The sequence below is a fragment of the Geotrypetes seraphini genome, chromosome 4, assembly GCF_902459505.1.
Source record: "Geotrypetes seraphini chromosome 4, aGeoSer1.1, whole genome shotgun sequence".
NCBI lineage: Eukaryota > Metazoa > Chordata > Amphibia > Gymnophiona > Dermophiidae > Geotrypetes > Geotrypetes seraphini.
In genome coordinates, this window is record NC_047087.1 from 276,151,772 (window position 1) to 276,174,866 (window position 23,095).

The 23,095-nt window shown below is 45.2% G+C and overlaps 2 protein-coding genes across 3 annotated transcripts in view; one reads left to right on the plus strand and one right to left on the minus strand.

Moving 5' to 3' along the window:
• Positions 1 to 23,095, minus strand: part of DOCK1 (dedicator of cytokinesis 1) — a 926,077-nt gene that overhangs the window by 502,041 nt on the left and 400,941 nt on the right. The gene's annotated exons all lie outside the window — the stretch shown is intronic.
• The window catches only part of INSYN2A (inhibitory synaptic factor 2A), a 161,663-nt gene that overhangs the window by 126,895 nt on the left and 11,673 nt on the right, over positions 1 to 23,095 (plus strand). The gene's annotated exons all lie outside the window — the stretch shown is intronic.

Here is a 23,095-nt window from a genome sequence, read left to right on the forward strand (position 1 = left end):
TGCAAATAGAGATGGAGATGTGGTAGAGAATTAACAATTTTCAGAGGTCTGTGTTCATGAGGGGCTAGCTAAACTAAAGGTGGACAAAGCGATGGGGCCAGATGGCATATATCTGAGGGTACTGAAGGAATTTAGGGAAGTTCTGGCAGCTCCACTGGTTGACTTTTTCAGTGCTTCTATAGAGTCGGTAGTGGAGAAAGACATATGTGGGAAGGAAAGAGCCAGGGAACTACAGGGCTAGTAAATCTGACTTCTGTGAAACACTTTTAAAACAGAGAATAGTGAAATTTCTGCAGTCCAGAACCTGAGGCAACATGGATGCAATAGAGGCAGGTCTTGTCAGACAAATCTGATCAATTTCTTTAACTGGGTGACCAGAGAAGAGTTAGATAGCAGGAGAGTGTTTAATGTGGTGTACCGTATTTAGATTTTAGTAAAGCCTTTGAAACTGTTCTACACAGGCATCTAATAAATAAACTCAGTATGGGCCTCAAAGTGATGGATTGTGTCAGGAAACTGGTGAGTGCAAGGCCACAAGAGGGCAGTGGTCAGTGAGGAAAGGGATGTTACCAGTGGTGTGACACCAGGTTCAGTTCTTGGGCCTTTTCATTATAACATTTTTGTAAGTAATATTCCTGAAGGACTGTCTGGTAAGATTTGCCTCCTTGTGGATGATACCAAAATCTACAATACGTAGACACCCCTGATCGTGTGAATAACATGAGGAAGGATCTAGCAAAGTGAAGGGGAGAGATATGTAGAAGCTGATAAAGAAAAGGCTGAATTGCTTAACAAATATTTCTATTCTGTGTTCATGGCTGAAGCTCCGGGAGTGGGACCACAGAAAACAAACATGAATAGGGATGGAGGAGTGATAAACCCTTATCAATTTTCAGAGGGTTGTGTTCGTGAGGAGCTACCTAAAACAAAAGTAGGCAAAGCGATGGGGCCGGATGGGGTACATCCAAGGGTGCTGAAGAAACTTAAGGAAATTCTGATGGCTCCACTGACTGATCTTTTCAATGCTTCTCTAGAGTGGGGAGTAGTACTAGAGGACTGGAGAAGGGCAGATGTGATCCCTCTCCACAAAAGTGGAAGTAAGGAAGAAGTAGGGAACTACAAGCCAGTAAGTTTGACTTCTATGGTAAGCAAATTAATGGAAACACTTTTAAAAAAGAATGGTAAAGTTTCTGGAATCTGGTGGATTACAGATCTGGAGGCAACATGGTTTCACTAGAAGTAGGTCTTGTCAGACAAATCTGATCAATTTCTTTGACTGAGTGACCAGAGAATTGGACAGAGGGAATGGGCTAGATGTGGTGTATTTATATTTTAGCAAACCCTTTGACAGTGTTCCACACAGACGTCTAATAAATAAACTGAGTGCCCTTGCGATGGGTCCCAAAGTGACGGGCTGTGTCAGGAACTGGTTGAGTGGAAGACGACAGAGAGTAGTAGTCAATGGAGATCGCTCTGAGGAAAGGGATGTCACCGGTGGTGTGCCTCAAGATTCTGTTCTTGGGCCTGGTCTTTTTAACATTTTTATAAGCGATATTGCTGAAGGGTTGTCAGGTAAGATTTGCCTCCATCCTCCAGTAATTAGGCTCTCAACAAGAATCTACCCTACTTTATCCCAGCACCCTTAATAATCTGTGGTGGTCTAGGGTCTTCAGGGCAAGCATGATGCCCACTTTCTTCTTCCCATCATGGCTCTGACTTCAAAATGGTTGTTGTGACCTCTAGCAGCAGTTCTGTGAGGCTGTCTTTAGAGATCATGGCAGCCAATGTGGAGCCAGAGCCACAATGGGCAGGAGTTAGTGGGCATCACTCCTGCCCCTTGGGCCCCAAACCACCAGAGATTATTAAGGTAGGTCTGGGAGTTTGGAGGCTCTGGTTGGGTCCCCAGTGCTCTGGGGGAAAGGAGTAGAAGGGAGTAAGGATCAGAATAGTGAGAATGTTTTCACTCTTCCATGGTTGAAAGATCAGGATAGAGGGGGAAGGCTTTCACTGCCCTTTGGGAGAAGGTGGACATCCAATTGGTAACCCAGATTTTAGGTGAGCCAGCATCCGGAAGTTTCACCTCCTACATTTCACCCCCAAAATTTTCAACCCCAGGTACATTTTGCCCCAACATTCACTGCTGTACTAAATTGCAATATCATAATTATTACTGACTCAACATTGACCTCTCACTTTGCAAATGTTTGTTCATCTGAACATACCATTATAAACTTTGTTCACTTGACCTAGAATTTTTGTCCCATTCAAAATAAGGCTACAATGAAATTGTATTTTTCATATTTTGGGTGATGGTGGGGACATTGGTTTAGCAGCACTGCCTGCTTAAGGCTGTTGAATATCCGCAAATAGCCTGCAGAGTACAGTTTAAGCGAGTAGGAGATTCTCCTAACCACTCAGTCGGAATGGGATGATTCAGCATGGCCAGTTAAGCATGGCCATTTCTTCGCCACCAGTTCATCTCGGGCAGTTTAGCGCAGCTGGTTCATCATGGGAAGTTTCATCTCTAAACTTTCAGCACTGCCGTTTCATTGTGGCAAGGAAGAATGTTCCTTTTAAAATCATGTATAACAACCCATTTTGACTCATCAGGCTGTCTACTCCCTGGGTACTGTTACCTCAACTTTCTGAGTGAGACTTTTTTCCGCTTTGCCAAGAAGATGGCTTGTTTCTTGTGTGTATGAAAAAAGTCATCTCTGCTTTTTCATGTGAGGGGGGTAGGTGGGTAGGAGGATGGGACATTGCCCCCCACTGGCAGTGAGACTTTTCTATGCTTGCAAAAGAGAGAGAGAGATAGGCCTGGAGAAACGATTGTGGCATCATAAGGCTTGAAAGTTTTATGCGGAAAGGGAGGGGCAGAGTGGGAGAAATGCTCCCCCTCCCCCCGCTGGCAGTGAGACTTTTCTACACTTGTGGCAGGGAGATATATATATATATATATAAGCCTGGAGAAACTATTGTAGCAGTGTACAGCCCACCATGGCCATCGTGAACTGTCTGAAATGAACTGGCCACACTTAACAGGCCATACTAAATCAAGCTAGAACCCCACTTAAATCATTTTAAATATTGGACATATTAAGCCTATAGAACAAATTATCAGTAAAGCAGGTATAAATTTTCACCCGTATAATCCCTCTGAAATGCAATCATATTGATTCTAAGAATACCTGATAATTGCTAATTGCCTGAAAGTGTTGAACTGATGTAGACTAGTTACAGATTGGTCTTGAAGATTAAGGTGCTCTGTGTGGAATGGGAAATGTGTAGTATTGCAGCCCTCAGTAGGCTGGGCTGAGATAATTATGGATAAAATGTAGGGGCTGCAACTACAGTTGGGCCTGTATGTGTAAAGGCTCATCCAGTTTTGGCTCGGCCTACTCATTTAGTTGCCTGTGTTGACAGATGTCGTGCCCATCTCGGCATCTCTCTTTTACCCAGTCCCCATCCCAGGTCCAGCATGTCTCTCTTTCTCTAAACCCTTGAAACTAGTATATCTTGCTGGCATTGATGGAGCCAGGCTGCCTCTGATCAACCAAGGCGCCGTTCCTCTGCTGTAACCCTGTTTTCTCTGATGCAATTTCATTTTGCTTTGTGGGTGGAATGTGGCAGAGGGAAGGCCACCGGTCTGGCTAGTCTGGTTCAAGTTGACAACTGGTACGGACTAATTTATTTATAGAGCTTTAAATCTGGTACTATGCTTGCCCGACCTGCCAGGATATTCCTAACTCTGGTCTCAAACAAATAAATTCTGTGTTCCCTTCTTTCCACTTATCCTAGGCAGTTACTAGACAGCCACTTAGACCAGGGTTCCCCAACCCTATCCTGGAAGACCACCAGGCCAGTGGGGTTTTCAGGAAAACCCTAATGAATATGCATGAGAGAGATCTGCATATAATGGAGGTGCCAGGCATGCAAATCTGCTCCATGCATATTCATTAGGGCTATCCTGAAAACCCCACTGGCCTGGCGGTCTTCCAGGATAGGGTTGGGGACCACTGACCTAGACTATATTCAACAGGCAAGGAGTTACTAAGGTTATCTGGGTCCAAGAAGCACGCCGATATATGTTTTTTAAAATTTGTCCATTCATCAAGGCATGTTGTGATTGTTCTGCTCCTAGTAATCATTTCCTTCAATTTCTCTGTTATAGCGGCTCTGGTTTACTGAATATTTTTTAGGGCTTTGGTATTTGGATAAAAAGTTATTAAGCATGTTTCTAAAGTCAGGTGAATCAAGGAATTGCTACAGCAATAGCAGTTATTATATCCAAAACTGTTTTCATGCATAAATGATACTAGTCTGATTGCTGGCTACATGGGGTAGGCTGTGCTTTGAGATTCATGATTTTTTTTTTTTAATGTATGATTTTTGACACATCAAGTACATTTAAGCACTTATTAGAAAAGCAGTATAGACAACATCAAAGGGAGAAGAGAGGATAAAGGTAATGCATTTTAGGTCAAACTTCCAAGCAAAATAGAGAATCTACTAACCTAATCATTACAATGACAAATTAAACAACAGACGCCTAAGATAAAATAATCATATTTCCCTATTAACAGCCTTTCAAACTGATCTGGTTCAAAGAAAATATATTTAACATCAGTCAATGTAATTAAACATTTGGAAGGGAATTTTAGAAAAAAAATATAGCACCTAAATCTAAAGCTCTGGGTTTTAATTGAAGAAATTGCTTATGCCTTGAGTCAATATCAGGGCATATTTGAAACTTCCCCCCACGAAACAGGAAGTATTTTTTTCCCCAAATATAATTTCTTAGCACAATAGATTTATCCAGTTCTTTTTTTTAAAAAAAAAATTAATTTTATATGATAATTAACAAGGTATAGAAGAAACACGTGGAGGGGCATAATCAAAAAAAGCGTCTAAGTCCCCTTTTGGCCTAAGTCCCTAAACTAATTTATTTATAGAGCTTTGAATCTGGTACTATGCTTGTCCGACCTGCCAGGATATTCCTAACTCTGGTCTCAAACAAATAAATTCTGTGTTCCCTTCTTTCCACTTATCCTAGGCAGTTACTAGACAGCCACTTAGACCAGGGTTCCCCAACCCTATCCTGGAAGACCACCAGGCCAGTGGGGTTTTCAGGAAAACCCTAATGAATATGCATGAGAGAGATCTGCATATAATGGCCCCATTCTTCGGTGGCCTGCATGTTGGACGGACGGGTTTGGCACCCGTCTGTCCGGCCAACGACGAAAAGGTACGGGGAAGGGGGGTGGGAGGGTCGTGAGGTCATCCGGGGGGCCCGATTGGGGGTTCTGAGGGGGGCGGACGTTGGGGGGAGGGGGGTTCATCGAGGGCAGGAGGGCCTGGGATCCCTCCTGCCCGTAATGTAGTGGGGGGTGGGGGTAGGGGGGTCGCCTGGGCCAGGAGGAGTTGGGCTCCCTCCTGGCCCAATCGAGTCGGGGGGGGGGGTCGCGGCTTCAATGGGGCAAGAGGGCTTGGCCTCCCTCTTGCCCTGATGTTGTTTGTGGGGGGGGGGGAGTGATTCATCGCGGCAGGAGAGATGCCTCATCTCCCCTACCGCGATGCCATCACTCCTCTACTGGAACTGCCGCGGGTCGTGGCAGTTCGGGTAGAGGAGTGATGGCATCACAGTAGGGGAGATGAGGCATGTCTCCTGCCACGATGGTTAGGTTGCCGGGCCGCTGAACTGATGGCGCCAACGGCCATCAGCTCAGCGGCCCCTTTTTCGGCACTTAGACCTGGTTTTATTTCGTCAAAGTGAAAAAGGTCTAAGTGCCGACTAAACTGTATTGGTTATACCTGTTGTACGGCTAGGTGTAAGTCGGCCCACCTCCCGCCCACTGCCCGCCCTTTCCCCTCCTCTAAGCACACCTCTTTTCTCTCTGTGCGTTTAGAGGCAGGGGAAAGGCCTAAGTTGGTTTTAGATACGTCTAAAAACCAGCTTTGGTTATGGGTACTTGGACGATCAGGCTTTTTGATCGTCCAAGTAGCCATTTAGGACACTTTTTAGACGTTGTTGTTTTTTTTTATTATTATTACCCCCATATTATCTAAGATAAAGCAACAACAAAACAGTCCTACAGTACAAATCATGGGTGGCATATACAAAGCAAAACAAAACCAAACTAAACAATAAGCAATACTAAACAATAATAAAAAGAAAGAAAAGAGAAATTAGGGTTTTCCTGAAAACCCCACTAGCCTAGGGTCAGTACACAGATTATCATTGAAGGGTATATATGTGAACTTGTAATAGGATTTTCAACGAGCATTACATATTGACTTGATCTAAAGAAAACAAATTTAAAAAGAGATAATATATATATATTGTGCAGTGACTATCTGTCAGTGGTCTAAATCGCAGTAAGTTTGGACAGGACTCCAGATTTTAAGGAATGAGCTGGTGGAATGATGCTTCGCTGTGATCATCCTTTCAAATTTGGTAGGAATACATACTGTGTTCCACCATACCATGAACTCTACTTTGTCTAAGTTTTTCCAGCAATGCAATATATTTTTGATAGCCAAAAACAATAGGATATTGAGCAAGTGAGTATTGGGTTCTGAGATATCTTGTGTGAGACTCAGTTGTCCAAGTACAATAATTTTGAGGTGCAATGGTTCATGAATCTTTAATATGGCAGAAATAGTGTTCCAAACCTTACCCCAATATACTGCAAGACGAGGACATTGAAATATCATATGGAGTAGAGTACCTAGCGATAAAGTGGTGCATGATACAATATCATCCTTAGAAGATTAAAAAAAGGAAGTCAAATTAAGAATCGCCATATTAGGACAGACTGAAGATCTATCAAGCCTAGTATCCCGTTTCCAACAGTGGCCAGCCCAGGTCCCAAGTACCTAGTTAGATCCCAAATAATAAAACAGATTTTATGCTGCTTATCCAAAGAATAAGCAGTTGATTTCGCTAAGCTATGGCCCAGAAAAAAAGACTTTACAGTCTACAGCCCAGAAATATCAAAGAAAAGTTAATCTAATCATGTATATGGGTATAACTTAAGGGCAGACTGGATGGACCGTTCAGGTCTTTATCTGCCGTCATTTACTATGTTACCACATTCTCCAGCAACGATTTCCAAGTTTAGTTACACATGTGTGAAGAAATATTTTTTCCGGTCTAAATCTACTTCACTTTCATCGCATGACCCGTAGTCCTAGTATTTTTTGGACAGAGTAAACAAGTAATTCACATCTCTGCACTCCACAGAGTATTTTATAGACCTCTAGCAGTATTTTATAGACCTGAGTCATCTGTTCTTCAAGCTGAAGAGCCCTAGCCACTTTAGCCTTTCCTCATAGGAAAGTCTTCCCATTCCTTTTATTATTTTTGTCGCCCTTCTCTGTAATTTTTTTAATTCCGCTATACGGTATCTTATTTGAGCTATGGTGACCAGAATTGCACACAGTATTTAAGGTGTGGCCGTATCACAGAGCAACAAGGGCATTATAACATTTTCATCTTTGTTTTCCATTCATTCCTTATAATTCCTAATATTCTATTTGCTTTCTTAGCCGCCGCCGCACATTAAGCTGAGGGTTTTAACGTATCCTCAACAATGGCACCTAGATCCTTTTTTCCTGAGCGGCGACTCCTAACGTGGAACCCTGCATTATATAGCTATTGTTTGGGTTCTTCTTTCCCACGTTCATCACTTTGCTCTTGTTCACATTAAATGTCATCTGCCATTTTGATGCCCAGTCTCCCAGTCTTCTAAGGTCCTCTTACGATTTAACAACTTTGAACAACTCTGTGTCATCAGCAAATTTAATTATCTCACTAGTTATTTCCATTTCTAGATCAATGATAATCTGTATCTAACACCAGCTCTCTCAGATTACACATTTCAAATGTGATTTATTGTAATCACAAAATAGAAAATAAATGTTTTGTCAACCTTTTGTTGTCTGGTCATTTTTATTTTTCAAATCATAGTCTCAGGCTCTGGTTTCTGTTTCCTTCTGTCTTCTCGTAACTCATTTGCCAAGGTCTTCTGCCCATTTGACATTTCTTCTTTCTCCAAGCTAACCATCCATCTTCCATTATTGTGTTTGTCTTTTTTTCCTCCCTTCCTTTGCAGTGTTCAGTATTTTCCTTCATCCCCTTGGTTCAGCATCTCTCTTCCTTTCTTTCTCTCTCCTTCTCCCTGCAGGTCCATCATCCCCCTACTTTATCTCCTACTCCAGTTACCCCCCCCAACATGGGTCCAGCACCTCTCCCCCTTCCCTTCAGCTCCCCCCCAAATGGGCCCAGCACCTCTCAGATTCCCTCCAGCTCCAACTCCAGTATCCAGCACTTCTCCATTTCCTTCTGTATCAGCTCCCCCTCCACATGGGTCCAGCACCTCTCTATGTTCTCTCCAGCTACCTCCTTGTAGGTCCAGCTCCTCTGTCCCTTCCCTCCAGCACCTCTCCCCATTCCTTCCTGTTCCATCACCCCCCCCCCCTTTTTTACAGGTCCAGCACCCTCCTTCTCTCTTCCCTCCAGCTTCAGCCCCTATCTCCATTTCCACCAGATCAGGCCCAGCACCTCTCTCACTTCGCTTTCCTTGAGTTCTGAAGCTAGCATGCAAGCATTCCCTGATGGTTCACAGTAGCAACAACAGAACACCCCCCAGCAGTCCCCCAATGCGGGTTGGTTGTATGCTTTTTCTCCAACTCCCCTTTTGCCCAGCACCTATTTTAACTGAAGGAACCTCAGCCACGTCAAAGTGAAGAAAAATAAGGGGCCTTCCTTCTGCCGAGTCTCTCCTCGATGTAACTTCTGGTTTTGTGAAACTGGAACTTACATCAAGTAGGGACATAGAAACATGACGGCAGATAAAGACCAAATTGCACATCCGCAGTAACCATTATCTCTTTCTCTCTCTGAGAGATCCCAGTTGTGGATTAGGAATTGGTTATCGGATAGAAAACAGAGGGTAGGGTAAAATGGTAATTTTTCTCAATGGAGGAGAGTAAACAGTGGAGTGCCACAGGGGTCTGTACTGGGACCAGTACTATTTAACATATTTATAAATGATCTAGAAATTGGAACATCGAGTGAGGTGATTAAATTTGCAATTGACACTAAACTGTTAAAATTTGTTGAAATGCATGCGGATTGTGAAAAATTGCAGACAGACCTTAGGAAATTGAAAGATTGGACGTCCAAATGGCAGATAAAATTTAATGTGGACAAATGCAAAGTGATGCACATTGGGAAGAATAACCTGAATCACAGTTACTGGATGCTAGGGTCCACCTTGGGGGTTAGGCCCAAGAAAAGGATCTGGGTATCATTGTGGACAATACGATGAAACCTTCTGCGCAATGTGTGGCGGCGGCCAAAAAAGCAAACAGAATGCTGGGAATTATTAAAAAAGGGATGGTTAACAAGAATAAGAATGTCAAAATGCCCCTGTATCACTCCATGGTGCGACCTCATCTGGAGTATTGCGTTCAATTCTGGTCTCCTTATCTCAAGGAAGATATAGTGGTGCTAGAAAAGGTTCAAAGAAGAGTGATCAAGATGGTAAAGGGGATGGAACTCCTCTTGTATGAGGAAAGACCAAAACAGTTAGGGTTCTTCAGCTTGGAAAAGAGACGGCTAAGGAGAGATATGATTGAAATCTACAAAATCCTGAGTGAAGTAGAACGGGTACAAGTGGATCAATTTTTTACTCAATCAAAAATTACAAAGACTAGGAGACACTCAATGAAATTACAGGGAAATACTTTTAAGAATAGGAGGAAAAATTTTTTTTCACTCAGAGAATAGTTAAGAACATAAGAATTGCTGCTGGTGACTAGGGCTTAATTTCAGGGATAGGGCTTATATTACGACCTACCCCGAAAATCATGCTAAGGCTTATTTTCGCAGTAGGTCTTATTTTCGGGGAAACACGTTACTACAGCAGAGAAGGGGTGAGATAGCATCTCCCTAGGCAATTATTATCCACTTAGTAGACCTGTCATTTTGGTACTGATGTGAGTAGCAAGGTAGATCAATCCTTCATTGCCATCTTGCTTAATCAGTCAGCACTGAAATGGCCTGGAATCATCCCTCCTTATTTTTGCACATAAAAAGGAAATATTTTTTTTTTGGGGGGGTGTAGTAGGGGGGGGAGCGGGGAATTTTAAGGCTAACAAGCAGATCAGATCTTGCAATATACAATGAGGAGAGCTTATAAATTATGCATCCCTGGGCAGATGATTGTTGCAAAAGGTTATACTGTCAGATGTAAGAAGTAATTTGTCAGTTATAGAGAAGTGCCTGTGATAACTTTCCAAAAACAAACTACTGGACAAAGCTGGATGGGGTTTGCCATGGTCAGCTGTTATCTATTGTTGGTCTCTGTTGCTTTAAGGCAGAGTGACTTGAATTAATGTCAGAGAGATTGTTAGGCTTGCTAGTTTCTTGCTGCGCTATGAGATATTATGATTGCTCGGTATTATTTAGTAGCTGGGTGAAGCATATACTGAACATAAGAATAGCCTTACTGGGTCAGACCAATGGTCCATCAAGCCCATTCTCACGGTGGCCAATCCAGGTCACTAGTACCTGGCAAAAACCCAAAGAGTAGCAATATTCCATTATCTTAGGGTAAGCAAGATTCCGGAACCCCTTATAGTAGCAACATTCCATGCTTCCGATCCAGGGCAAGCATTGGCTTCCCCCATGTCTTTCTCAATAACAGACTATGGACTTTTCCTCCAGGAACTTGCCCAAACCTTCCTTAAAACCAGCTACTCTATCCGCTCTTACAACCACCTCTGGCAACGCGTTCCAGAGTGTAACTATTCTCTGAGTGAAAAAATAAAATAAAATTCCTCCTATTGGTTTTAAACCTATTTCCCTGAAACTTCATCGAGTGTCCCCAAGGTCTCCTTTTACATAGATGCACTAGCATTATTAGCGCACACACCGGATTAGCGCACACTATAGCACGCGCTACCCGAAAAACTACCGCCTGCTCAAGAGGAGGCAGTAGCGGCTAGCGCGCGCTATTCCGCGAGTTAAGGTCCTAACACACCTTTGTAGAAGGAGCCCTTAGTCTTTATCATTTTTGACGGAGTGAAAAATCAATCCACTTGTACCCTGTTCTATTCAACTCAGGATTTTGTAGATTCGAAATTGATGCATACATGTTTTACCTAATAAAGTTGCAGCCAAGTGTTCCCACGGATACTAGGTGTAATGTGTTTGCTATCCTTGGGCCAAGGTGGTGCACATAGGATCCTCTGAGAGAGGGGGGGCTGCAGCCCAGACAATGTTGGTAGGGTTTGGGACAGGATGTCACAGTTCCCCTTCTTGCCTTCTTGATATGATATTTTCTGTACTGAGTCAAGAATTTAAATATGCAAGCCTAATGAACTGTCTTAGTGTTAGTGGTTAATTGCATCTCTACGCATTATCTGTGACAATTTTAGCATGTTTGAGAGGTATATCGGGAACAAATGCTTCACAGCTTTTGTCACTTTGTGATTATCGTGGCGGAAGGGCCCTTTCCCTGCCTACCTAAATGGCTCTGGCTTGTGCTTTTAAATTCATTAACACGAGCCACTCTTGGAGGAATGAGCCTTTATAGTTTGAGCACCATTCTGAAGTACTCACAATGAATTGCCTAAAATGAAGAAAACAGCAGTCACAAAAAAGAAAGGCAAATAATAGAAATCTTTAGGCAGAAATTCAGGCTCATTCAAAGCTATTTAACAATCCACAGAACTTCCCTGTGTGTATCTCCAGTCAGTTTCCACAAAGAAAAATGATTAAGCCATGCTAGTAATTCTCAACCCAGTCCTTAAGGAACAACCAATCCGTTAGGTTTTCAGAATTATCACAATGAATATGCATTAGATAGTTGCATACAAGGGACGGTGAGAGAGTAAGTCGTTCTCCTCAAGTTGTGCCGAGTACCTATACAAAATCTCTGCAAAATGGAACTACAGTAAAAGTATGGTAGGAAGGAAAAAGAAGATAACACACCAAACATCTCCCAGAGGAACAAGTACCCTCCACTAGTGCTGCTCGATTTGCTAATATGAATTGATTCACCGATTCACTTTGGTGAATCGATTCGTATCCCCCATAAATCAGACTCGCCAATTCAGTGAACAGCCCTCCTCCCCCCCCAACATGGTGAGGCCTGTCATACCTCCAGGGCCTCCTAAAGCAGCAGTGGCGATGGACAGCTAGCAGACTTAGCTCTAAATAGAATTGTTGGCAGCCTGCCCTGCCCTCAGCTGCATCACTGATGACATCAATAATGATGCGGCAGAGGGAATCACTGGCAGGGCAGGCTGTGAACAATCCTGTTCAGAGCCTGCGTCTGCTAGCCATCCACCACTGCTGCTGCATTAGGAGACCTGACAGTATGTCAGATCTCAGGGCTGGTGGGGGGGGGGGTTGACGGTTGGGAAGTGCTGCACAGGGGAAAAGGAGGGCAGGACGGAAAGCTGCTGCACAGGGAGGAAGAGAAGAAGAATTGTTGGACATGGGCTGGAGGAGAGGAAGGAAGTGCAACAAAGAGGTAGAAAGGGGTGATGGAGAAATCCTGCATATGGTAGAGGGGAAGGAGACATGCATGGAGAAGAGAGAGGGACAAATGTTGGACATGGGGTGGAGAGCAGGAAGAGATGCTGCATGGGGAGAAGAAATATTTCACATGTTAATGGAGGGGAGGGGAGGGAGAGATGCTGCATGGAGGGGAATAGAGAAGTACAAGGCAGAGAGAGAGAGATGGTAGACAGTGGGAAAGAATAGTAGGATATGGCAGTGGAAGGAAAGGTACAGAAAAGGAAGATGGATAGTAAGCACAGAGAAAGAAGAAAACATAAAATGGGCAGGAGACCCTGGTGAGCGAGTTAACAGAAGACAAATAGAGACCAAAGCCTGGGACCAACATGATTTCAATAATAAAATGACAAGATAACAAAAGGTAGAAAAACATAATTTTATTTTCTATTTTGTGATTACAATATGTCAGATATGAAATCTATATCCTGCCAGAGCTGGTGTTAAGACAGCGAGCATGAGCTACGACCTAACCGAAAGAGGAAAAGTCTTTTTTGTTTATTTTGTTTGCACCACAGCACCAGCATGGGGATGGAGAGGGCAAAGGGTGGAAGAAGAGGCCACAAAATAAACCCGCAAGGATGTTTGAACAAACAAAACAAAAACACCCAACTGGGCAGGAAAAGCAAATCAAATAAAAAAATCAATTCAACAGGCTGAATCAAAATGAAAATTCATATCTAATTCATATCAGTGTTCATATACTACGAGAATCATATTTTTTAACTCCAATTCACTACTGGTGTCTCTCAACATCCTATGTTTTTCAATGCTGAGGATAGTCTGGCACTTTGTGATTCTTTTTGCCATGGACCCCTGAAGAAGTCATTTTCATATGCTGAAAAACGGACCTTCAATTCTACACTACTTTATATAATATGCCAGCTTTTGGTTTACATGATCATGTCGAGTCATTGAGTTACTTTGGATGAAAGAGTTATTTTGGATGAATAAAGACATTTGGATTTATCAGATGAGTTGAAAGACACTTTTTGTGCACCATTCTGATTGGACATTTCCACTTTTGCTCTAGCTTTTGGTTTACTGCATCCCTAAACTGGTTTGACAAATACATTGTTTTACAGATCAGCACCAACCAGAGTTTATTTGTTGTAACTGTCGTTATTAATGCTTCTTTAATTTTATCATTTAATATTAGTTTATAATAAACCTTGATTACATTCATTTCATCTACTTCACTTATTCCTGCATTTGTCATGCAGGACATTGGGACTACATCAAAGGCGCACGTCTATTATCCAGTTGATCAGATTCATTTGGAACAATTTTCCTTTGATGAAACCATGTTGCATTGAACAGTGCCTCCATTACCTTTAACAATCACTGAAGTAAGGCTTGCCAGTTTGTAATTTTCCACTTTTGTGAAGGACCATATCTGTTCTTCTCCAATCCGATGCAACCTCCCTCCTCTCCAATCTAAGAGGATCCAACAGAACCTTTCTAATCTCCCTCAAGATTCTGCAGTGGATCTCAGTGAACTCTATGTTTTGTTCACTTTCAGTTTTTCCAAGTTGTTCATAGATGATTTCTTCTGTATACGGTGCAGTATCAACATCATTTTCATAATACTTTTATCAGCTGATCGAGGTCCTACTGCAAGATCTTCGTAAGTGAAGACAGAAGCATTTCTTTAATCCAGAGCAACAAATATATCAATATTTTCTCTTCCTTTTTATATCCTGATAGATTTGCTTTTGTTGATGACATTTCTTCTGCTGGCCAAGATAGTTCTACTGACGACATTCAAGCTTAACAACTAAATTATCATAGCCTAGAAAATGTAATCCTCAGAGAATCGTGAGATGAAAGAATTTAACAAACTAAGTATGCTTGCTGGACAAAATTAATGAAATCTAATTAGAAATGATAATTCACACAGTGTCTTATATGGGTTTACATAATGCATTGGGGTCCTATTAAAAAATCATCTTCCAACAGTGACAACCAAGTAAGAACCACAAAGGGCTTCATTCACATTCTGGCAGTCAGTACAGAGTTTTGTACCAGACAAAATTACATCATTTAAGTAGATGAACTAAATGGACTTTATTAGTCACAAGTCTTTAACACCAGGGAGATAGTTTTATAACAGAATGTCTATGTGAAATGTCCACAAAAGCCACGCCGACATTTGAGCCCAGACAATTGGGCGCAAGACTCCAGCGCGCCGCTGGAAAAGTTAATTTTAAAGAGCTCTGACGAGGGGTGTGGGGGAGAACCCCCCACTTTACTTAATACTGTTCGCGCTGCCGTAGGGGGGGTTGGGAGTTGGAACCCCCATTATAGAGTAAACTTTTTCCCGATATTTTAGGAAAAAGTTAAGTTTTCTGTATAATTTGGTGGATTGCACTCCCCACACCCCCAACGACAGCGCAAACAGTATTAAGTAAAGTGTGGGGGGGGGGGTCCCCCCACACTCCCCATTGGAGCTCTTTAAAATTAACTTTTACAGCGGCGCACTGTAGTCTTGCATGCAATTAATTGTCTGGGCCAAAATGTTGGCGTGGCTTTGGCGTGCTTTTGTCCCGTCACTGTACTCTGCATATATGCATTTGTATTTTATAAAATATAATTCACAACTCAAACAACAACAAAAAAACCTCCAGTAAACCAGTGCCAGACCCCCCCCCCAAAAAAAAAAAATATAAATAAATAAAAAAATAAAAACTGCAGTCGGGTGCTTTTGGTGCTTGAAGAAGGTTGATAGGAATTCCTCCAGATAAAGACAGATTGTTCACTCTCTCCAAGGTAGGGAGAACGAGAGGGCACTCTCTAAAGTTGAAAAGGGATAGATTACGTACAAACGTAAGGAAGTTCTTCACCCAGAGAGTGGTAGAAAAATGGAATGCTCTTCCGGAGTCTGTTATAGGGGGAAAAACAAGTTCCCGCTAAACTGGAACGTACGCAGATGAGGCTGGACTCATTTAGAGCACTGGTCTTTGACCTGGGGGCCACCGCGTGAGCGGACTGCTGGGCATGATGGACCACTGGTCTGACCCAGTAGTGGCAATTCTTATGTTCTTATGTGGCAGTCCATGGCATTCCCTGATGCAGCAGTGAGTTACTGTGAAGCAATGGCACAGTCAAATAGATAAGTTAATCACAGGATTTTGAGCACACGTAAGATTTATGGATTAGAAACATAGAAAGATGACGGCAGAAAAGGGCTATAGCCCATCAAGTCTGCCCACTCTACTGACCCATCCTCTTAAGTCTATACCTAGTGACTAATTCTTCAGATCGACCCTCGTAGGGATCCCACATAGGCATCCCATTTATTCTTAAAGTCCAACACGCTGCTGGCCTCGATCACCTGCACCGGAAGCTTATTCCAACGGTCAACCACTCTTTCAGTGACGAACTACCGTATTTTCACGCATATAACGCGCACGCGTTATACGTGTTTTTACAAACCGTGCATAACCTTGCGCGGTATACGCGTGAGCGCATTGTACAAAATTTTTTTTACATAGTTCCCCCCCCCCGCAGGACCGCTCGCACCCCCACCCCGAAGGACCGCTCGCACGCACCCGCACCCCCACCCCGAAGGACTGCTCACACGCGCTCCCACCCGCACCCACATTCCCCACCCTGAAGGACCGCTCGCACGCACTCCCACCCGCACCTGCACCCCCACCCTGAAGGACCGCTCGCACGCACTCCCGTCCTCTTGCCCCAGCCAACCGCGGCACCCCTGACACGATTGGGGCAAGAGGGAGCTCAAGCCCTCTTGCCCCGGCCAACCGCGGCACCCCCGACACGATCGGGGCAAGAGGGAGCCCAAGCCCTCTTGCCCCCCCCGACACGATCGGGGCAAAAGGGAGCCCAAGCCCTCTTGCCCCGCCGACTCCCCAACTCCCTGACAATATCGGGCCAGGAGGGAGCCCAAACCCTCCTGGCCACGGCGACCCCCTACCCCCACCCCGCACTACATTACGGGCAGGAGGGATCCCAGGCCCTCCTGCCCTCGACGCATACCCCCCTCCCCCCAACGCCCGCCCTCCCCCAAGAACCTCCGACCGCCCCCCCAGCCGACCCTCGACCCCCCCACCCGCCTTCCCCGTACCTTTATGTAGTTGGCCGGACAGACGGGAGCCAAATCCGCCTGTCCGGCAGGCAGCCAACGACGGAATGAGGCCGGATTGGCCCATCCGTCCCAAAGCTCCGCCTACTGGTGGGGCCTAAGGCACCTGAGCCAATCAGAATAGGCCCGGGAGCCTTAGGTCCCTCCTGGGGGCGGGGCCTTGGGCACATGGTCGGGTTGGGCCCATGTGCCTCAGGCCCCGCCCCCAGGAGGGACCTAAGGCTCCCGGGCCTATTCTGATTGGCCCAGGCGCCTTAGGCCCCACCAGTAGGCGGAGCTTTGGGACGGATGGGCCAATCCGGCCTCATTCCGTCGTTGGCTGCCTGCCGGACAGGCGGGTTTGGCTCCCGTCTGTCCGGCCAACTACACAAAGGTACGGGGAAGGCGGGTGGGGGTGTCGTGGGGGTCGGCCAGGGGGGTCGCGGGTCGGTTGGTGGGCGGTCGGAGGTTCTTGGGGGGGGCGGTCGTTGGGGGGAGGGGGGGTTTGCGTCGAGGGCAGGAGGGCCTGGGATCCCTCCTGCCCGTAATGTAGTGCGGGGTGGGGGTAGGGGGTTGCTGTGGCCAGGAGGGTTTGGGCTCCCTCCTGGCCCGATATTGTCGGGGAGTTGGCGGTGCAAGAGGGCTTGGGCTCCCTTTTGCCGCGATCGTGTCGGGGGGGGCAAGAGGGCTTGAGCTCCCTCTTGCCCCGATTGTGTCGGGGGTGCCGCGGTTGGCTGGGGCAAGAGGACGGGAGTGCTTGCGAGCGGTCCTTCGGGGTGGGGGTGCGAGCGGTCCTGCGTTGGGGTGAATCGGACGTCGGGGGGGGATCAGGTTTTCAGGGTGGGGACAGGACTTCAAGGGGGAGAGGAGAGTCGGGGCGGGCAAAAGTAGAGTCGGGCGGCGACGGGAGAGTCGGGCAGCATGCGCGGTATACGGGTGTGCGCGGTATATAAAAATTTCTGTACATAGATTTGTGTTTTCCGCGTGCTATACCCGTGTGCGCGTTTTACACGGGTGCGCGTTATCTACGTGAAAATACGGTACTTCCTGATGTCGCCATGAAATTTCCCGCCCCTGAGTTTGAGCGGATGCCCTCTTGTGGTTGAGGGTCCTTTGAGAAAGGCCTTAGACTTAGTGGGGATGGGTGGACCCGCTATGCCTAAGGCCTGATTGGTCCAGGCTTCTAGAGCCTGGGCCAATCAGGCCTTAGGCTTCGGCGGGATGGGCCGGGAAGGGGCGGGCCCGCCTCATTTCGACGAGGCGTGCCTGCCGGCTGGACGGGCAAGACCCATCTGGCCTTAAGAAAAGGTTAGTTTGGTGGGGTGGAGGTTTGGGGGTTGTTAGCGCCTGGGGGGAGGGTGCGTCTTCGGGCAGGAGGGATTGGGCACCCTCCTGCCAGTGATCGATATTGTCGGGGGGGAGGGTGCATCTTCGGGCAGGAGGGTAGTGTCGGGTGGGATCGGTAGTGCCAGCGATCGGTAGTGTCGGGGTGGGAGGGAGATCGGTAATGTCAGGGGGAGGGGCGGTTGGTAGTGTCGGGGGCGGTCGGTAGTGTCGGGGGGCGGTCAGTAGTGTCGGGGGGGGCATCTTCTGGCAGGAGGGTTTGGGCACCCTCCTGCCAGCGATCGGACAGGCTGCAGCCCGCTATACTTACAGCGGCAGAGAGATCCCTTGCTGCAATAAGTATAGCGGCCGCGTCTACTTACAATGTAGACCAGCATTTTGCTGGCCTACATTTTAAGCGTTTCTTCCTCTACTAGGGAGACGCGTAGGGCCGCCTAGGTTCGCCTACGGCCCTTAAGCGAGCTTAGGCATCTTGCGGGTCTCCCTAGGCTCCCGGAGGCGCCTTTAGGCCTGCCTGGGGAGCATTTAAAAAAAAAAAAAACGTGCATCCTGATTGGCTGATTAGATAGCTGTAGGACGCCTACAGCTGCCTAAAATCGGGACGCACTTTGGAGAATCAGGCCCTATGAGCACAGTCTGTATGCTCGGAGGCTCTTCTTCTTAATTATGGTGAATCATTCTAATAGCACTAGTTTACTTAAGGTTTGTTGTTGTTGTTTTATTTTTTGCCCGCGTTGTAAATCATTTGTAGTAGCTACAGCCTGTCAATATTTTTTATAAAATATATACATACATTAGATCTCTGCCTCTGTGTCACCCAAACTATATCCCCCAGAATGCCCACACACACTGAATAAATTTGGCAGTCTATCCATGCAGCTAATTCTGCAAGTATGCAAATCATCCCCTGCCCGTTAATCAGGTTTTAGAGGAAGAAACAGTTTTACCCTCCAAATGTCCAAGAAATCTACCCTTAAAAAAGCAATAGCTAAGCCCTACATCTAAATACTAATGATATTCAGCAAGAATATTATTTCTGTTCACTCATCTTACCATCTTTAGACTAAACAGCTGAATTATCTTAAATTCAATACCAATGATATTGCTCTGGGATGAAAAAGTAATAAAAACAAAATGAAAACTCCCATAAACAACAAAAGAAAATGAAAACCAAACATTTTGGGGTTGCACACACTTAAGCACTGGATTCTGAAATCAAAGGAACTACTGCTATACATTTAGGGCTCCTTTTACTAAGCTGTGCTAGCGGTTTTAGCGCTACACGCTAACGCCTACATAGAGCTGGCATTAGTATTTTCTGCGTAGCACGGAAGTTAGCGTGCACTAAAAATGCTAGCGTAGCTTAGTAAAAGGAGCCTTTAGAGCAGTTTTCTCCTGGAAGCACCCCTAACTGGTCTAAGCTTTCAGAGCGCCTATGATGAATATGCATGAGACAGATTTGCATATACCGGAACCTAATGCATTCAGATCTCTCTGTGACAGTCCTGAAAACATGGCTGGCTAGGTGCATTCAGAAGTGGACAGTACACAAAAGAACCAGCATAGCTTTGCAGATTTCCACTTCAAGGGAAAAAGAACAAGGACCTACACCAGAGACTGACCGCCTAAACGGATAGGCAAAGAAATCAGGTTACATGCTCCTTTCAGATCTCTTTAGTCATTTTCTCCTTCAAAAAAACACAAACCAGATGACTTTTTAATGCTCTTGAAGGTGACAATGCAACACTTTCCTTTGCTCCCTTTGATTCTTTTCCTTTGCCTAATCAAAACCTTTGCAGGCTGGCATTTTCAGCCAGCTCTTCTGTGTCACACCTCGTTCTTTTCACCCTTGGCCTGACATTTACCGCATTATCTTATTATTTTTCTAATAGTGGCTTGCAGATAAAGGAGCAGACAGTAGCTCAGGTCTGAAACTTGTGCCAGTCACCGAGGCTTCAACTTTCATTGCCATAGACCTCATGTCAAACAGACTAACAGAGCCCCCTTTGATATATGCCACCATGTGTACCATCTCATAATACTGTTATAAGACATAAAATAAAACTTCTGTATTTTTCACTCCATAAGATGTACTTTTTTCCCCCCCAAAAAAAGTGGGTGGAAATAAGGGTGCGTCTTATGAAGCGAATATACCAACCCCACCCCCACCCCACCTCCGACGGTACCTTTAAATGTTGGAGGTCGGTGGACAGCTGCCTGCTGCTTGTCGGGACCTGGGCCCGCCACACTTCCTAATTGTGCCGGTTGCTGGTGCTTCGCAGGGCAGCTGCCTGCTGATTACCGGCACGTTGGGCCAGCGGTGCACAAGCGCCCTGCTGCGTGGGCGCGCGCGCCACTTCTGAATGGTTGACTCCGTTATAGTGAGGCAAGAACTAAGGCAGCCATTCAGAAGTGGTGCGTGCCCACGCAGCAGCACGCTTGTGCACCGCTGGCCCCGACGTGCCGTAATCAGCAGGTAGCCGCCCTGCGAAGCACCAGCGACCGGCACAATTAGGGAGTGTCACGGGCCCAGGCAAAAGTGCGCTTGTGTGCAGCAGGCCCTGACAAGCAGCAGGCTGCCGTCCACCGACCTCCTACATTTAAAGGTACCGCCGGGGGGGGAGGGGCTGGGACGGAATTTAAAGGTGCTGGGGGGTATGTAAAAATGATAATTGATTGGGGGGCTGGGACGGAATTTAAAGGTGTTTGGTATATATTAGTAAACAATTTGGTTCAGAATGGGTTTTTTTTTTCTTGTTTTCCTTCTTTAAATCTAGGGTGCGTCTTAAGTTAAGGTGCGTCTTATGGAGCAAAAAATACGGTATATTACATGGAAGATTTCATTCTCAGGAGTTTATCATTTGTAGGTTTAGGTCATCATTTTCCAGCTAATCAGGGGTTCTTTGAACTTAATAATAATCATTTTTATATCGCAGTACCTCTCAGTTCTATGCGGTTAACAATAATGAAAAGTTGAATAAAAACAGCAATAGCATTAAAATTCATGACATCAGACAAATTTATCAAAAAGATAAGTTTTAACATTTTTCCTAAAAATTTGATAGGAATTAGAAGCCACAATCAAATCACTTGGAGGGGCATAATCGAAAGGAACGTCTAAGTCCATTTTCATCTAAGTCGCAAGTCGTTCAGAGTAAAAAACAGCCAAGGCCACATTTTCAAAAAATACGACCAAATTTTTTTTGTTTAGAAAATCGTCTAACTATACATCCTGCTGATCTGATCATCCAAGCCGCTAAATCGTCTGTCTTTATACCACATTTTCGTCCAAGTCAAAAATGCCTAGAACAAGCCCTGTTGGACGTGGGAGGGGTCTGCAAAGGGATGGACTGCACACCCAGACATGGCACCTAAATAATGGGATACCTTACAGGGCACTGCTGTGAACTTCACAAAAAGGGTGCCATGTCTTCTCCTCACTACAGCTCCCTTATAGGTCATGGTGAGCCCCCAAAACACCTCCAGAATCCCCTAGACCCACTTATCTACCACCCCAATAGCTCTTATGGCTGCAGGAGTCACTTATATGCTAGTAAAAAAGGGTTTGGGGGGGTGTATAGAGGAGTACACATATTTCAGTATCAATGCAGTGATTACAGGGGCTTATGAGCATGGGTCCTCCTCTCCATGGGTCCATAACCCACCCTCAAGACGGCTTAAGCCGCCTCTGTGCTGGACAACTAGGCTTTCCTATGCCAGGCTGCCAGTTGATGATGGTCTGGAGGCTGAATTTTAAAGGTGTGATTAATATTTTTATGGGGGTGGGGGGGTCAGTGATCACTGGGGTAGTGTGTGAGGGTCTGTTTTATGTGCTTGCAGTGCTTACCTGGTGACTTTAGGTGGGTTTTTGTGACTTAGACCATGTTTTACATGGTCTAAGTCACAACGACCATGTTCCGTCTAGGCTCTGTTGTAAAACTTTCGTTTATACATGCAGTACGGCTAAGTCGGCCCACGTCCTGCCCAACTCCCGCCCTCGACACTCCTCCTGAAATGCCCCATTTAGCTTTGGTCGTTCAGTGGCACCGTGAAGGCCTATGTCATTTTTAAATACATCCAAAACCCAGTTTTATTATCGGCACTTGGACGTTTTTGACTTATGATCGTCGAAGTGCTGACTTAGGCCGGTTTTTGGACGTTTTTCTCTTTTGATTATGAGCCCCTTAGCGTTTTACTCCATTTGCCAGCTTGGAAAGATGGAATTCTTTCAAGAAATCTTTTATACGTGCATCCTTTTAAGGATGGAAAAGAGAAAAAAGAACAGACACATGTACGATGTACAGCTATACGATGGGAGGGCTGGAAATGGGAGAAAGGAGCCTAGAGAAGGACTTAGGGGTACTGGTGGACAAAACAATGAAGCCGTCGGCACAGTGCGCAGCGGCCTCTAAGGCGGCGAATAAAATGCTAGGTATTATCAAGAAAGGTATTACAACCAGAACGAAGGACGTTATCCTGCCGTTGTATCGGGCGATGGTGTGCCTGCATCTGGAATACTGCGTTCAATATTGGTCGCCGTACCGTAGCCCTTTCAGGACCAAGGGACATATTTGTCCCATAACTTTAAAATCCTATAAATGTACGGATTCCATATGATACTGCCTTTATGTAAACAAACTGGTTCCGACATTCATTCATTAGCGTCGTTGCTAGATTGATGAGAAGATTCACTTGCCACTCTGTCCATAAGCCAGAAGTGTGATTTTTTAAAATAAAAATAATGATATTTCACAAAAAAAATCAATTTTTTGGCATCTGCAAGCCCTTTTTACCATAAAAATGTCGTCAAAACCACAAAAATTGGCCTACGATCCTTATGGTCCTGAAAGGGTTAAGAAGGATATGGCGATACTCAAGAGGTTTCAGAGGAGAGCGACGCGACTGATAAAGGGTATGGAAAACCTTTCATATGCCGAAAGATTAGAGAAACTGGGGCTCTTTTCCCTGGAGAAGCGGAGGCTTAGAGGGGACATGATAGAGACTTACAAGATCATGAAGGGCATAGAGAAAGTGGAGAGGGACAGGTTCTTCAAACTTTTGAAAACTACAAGAACGAG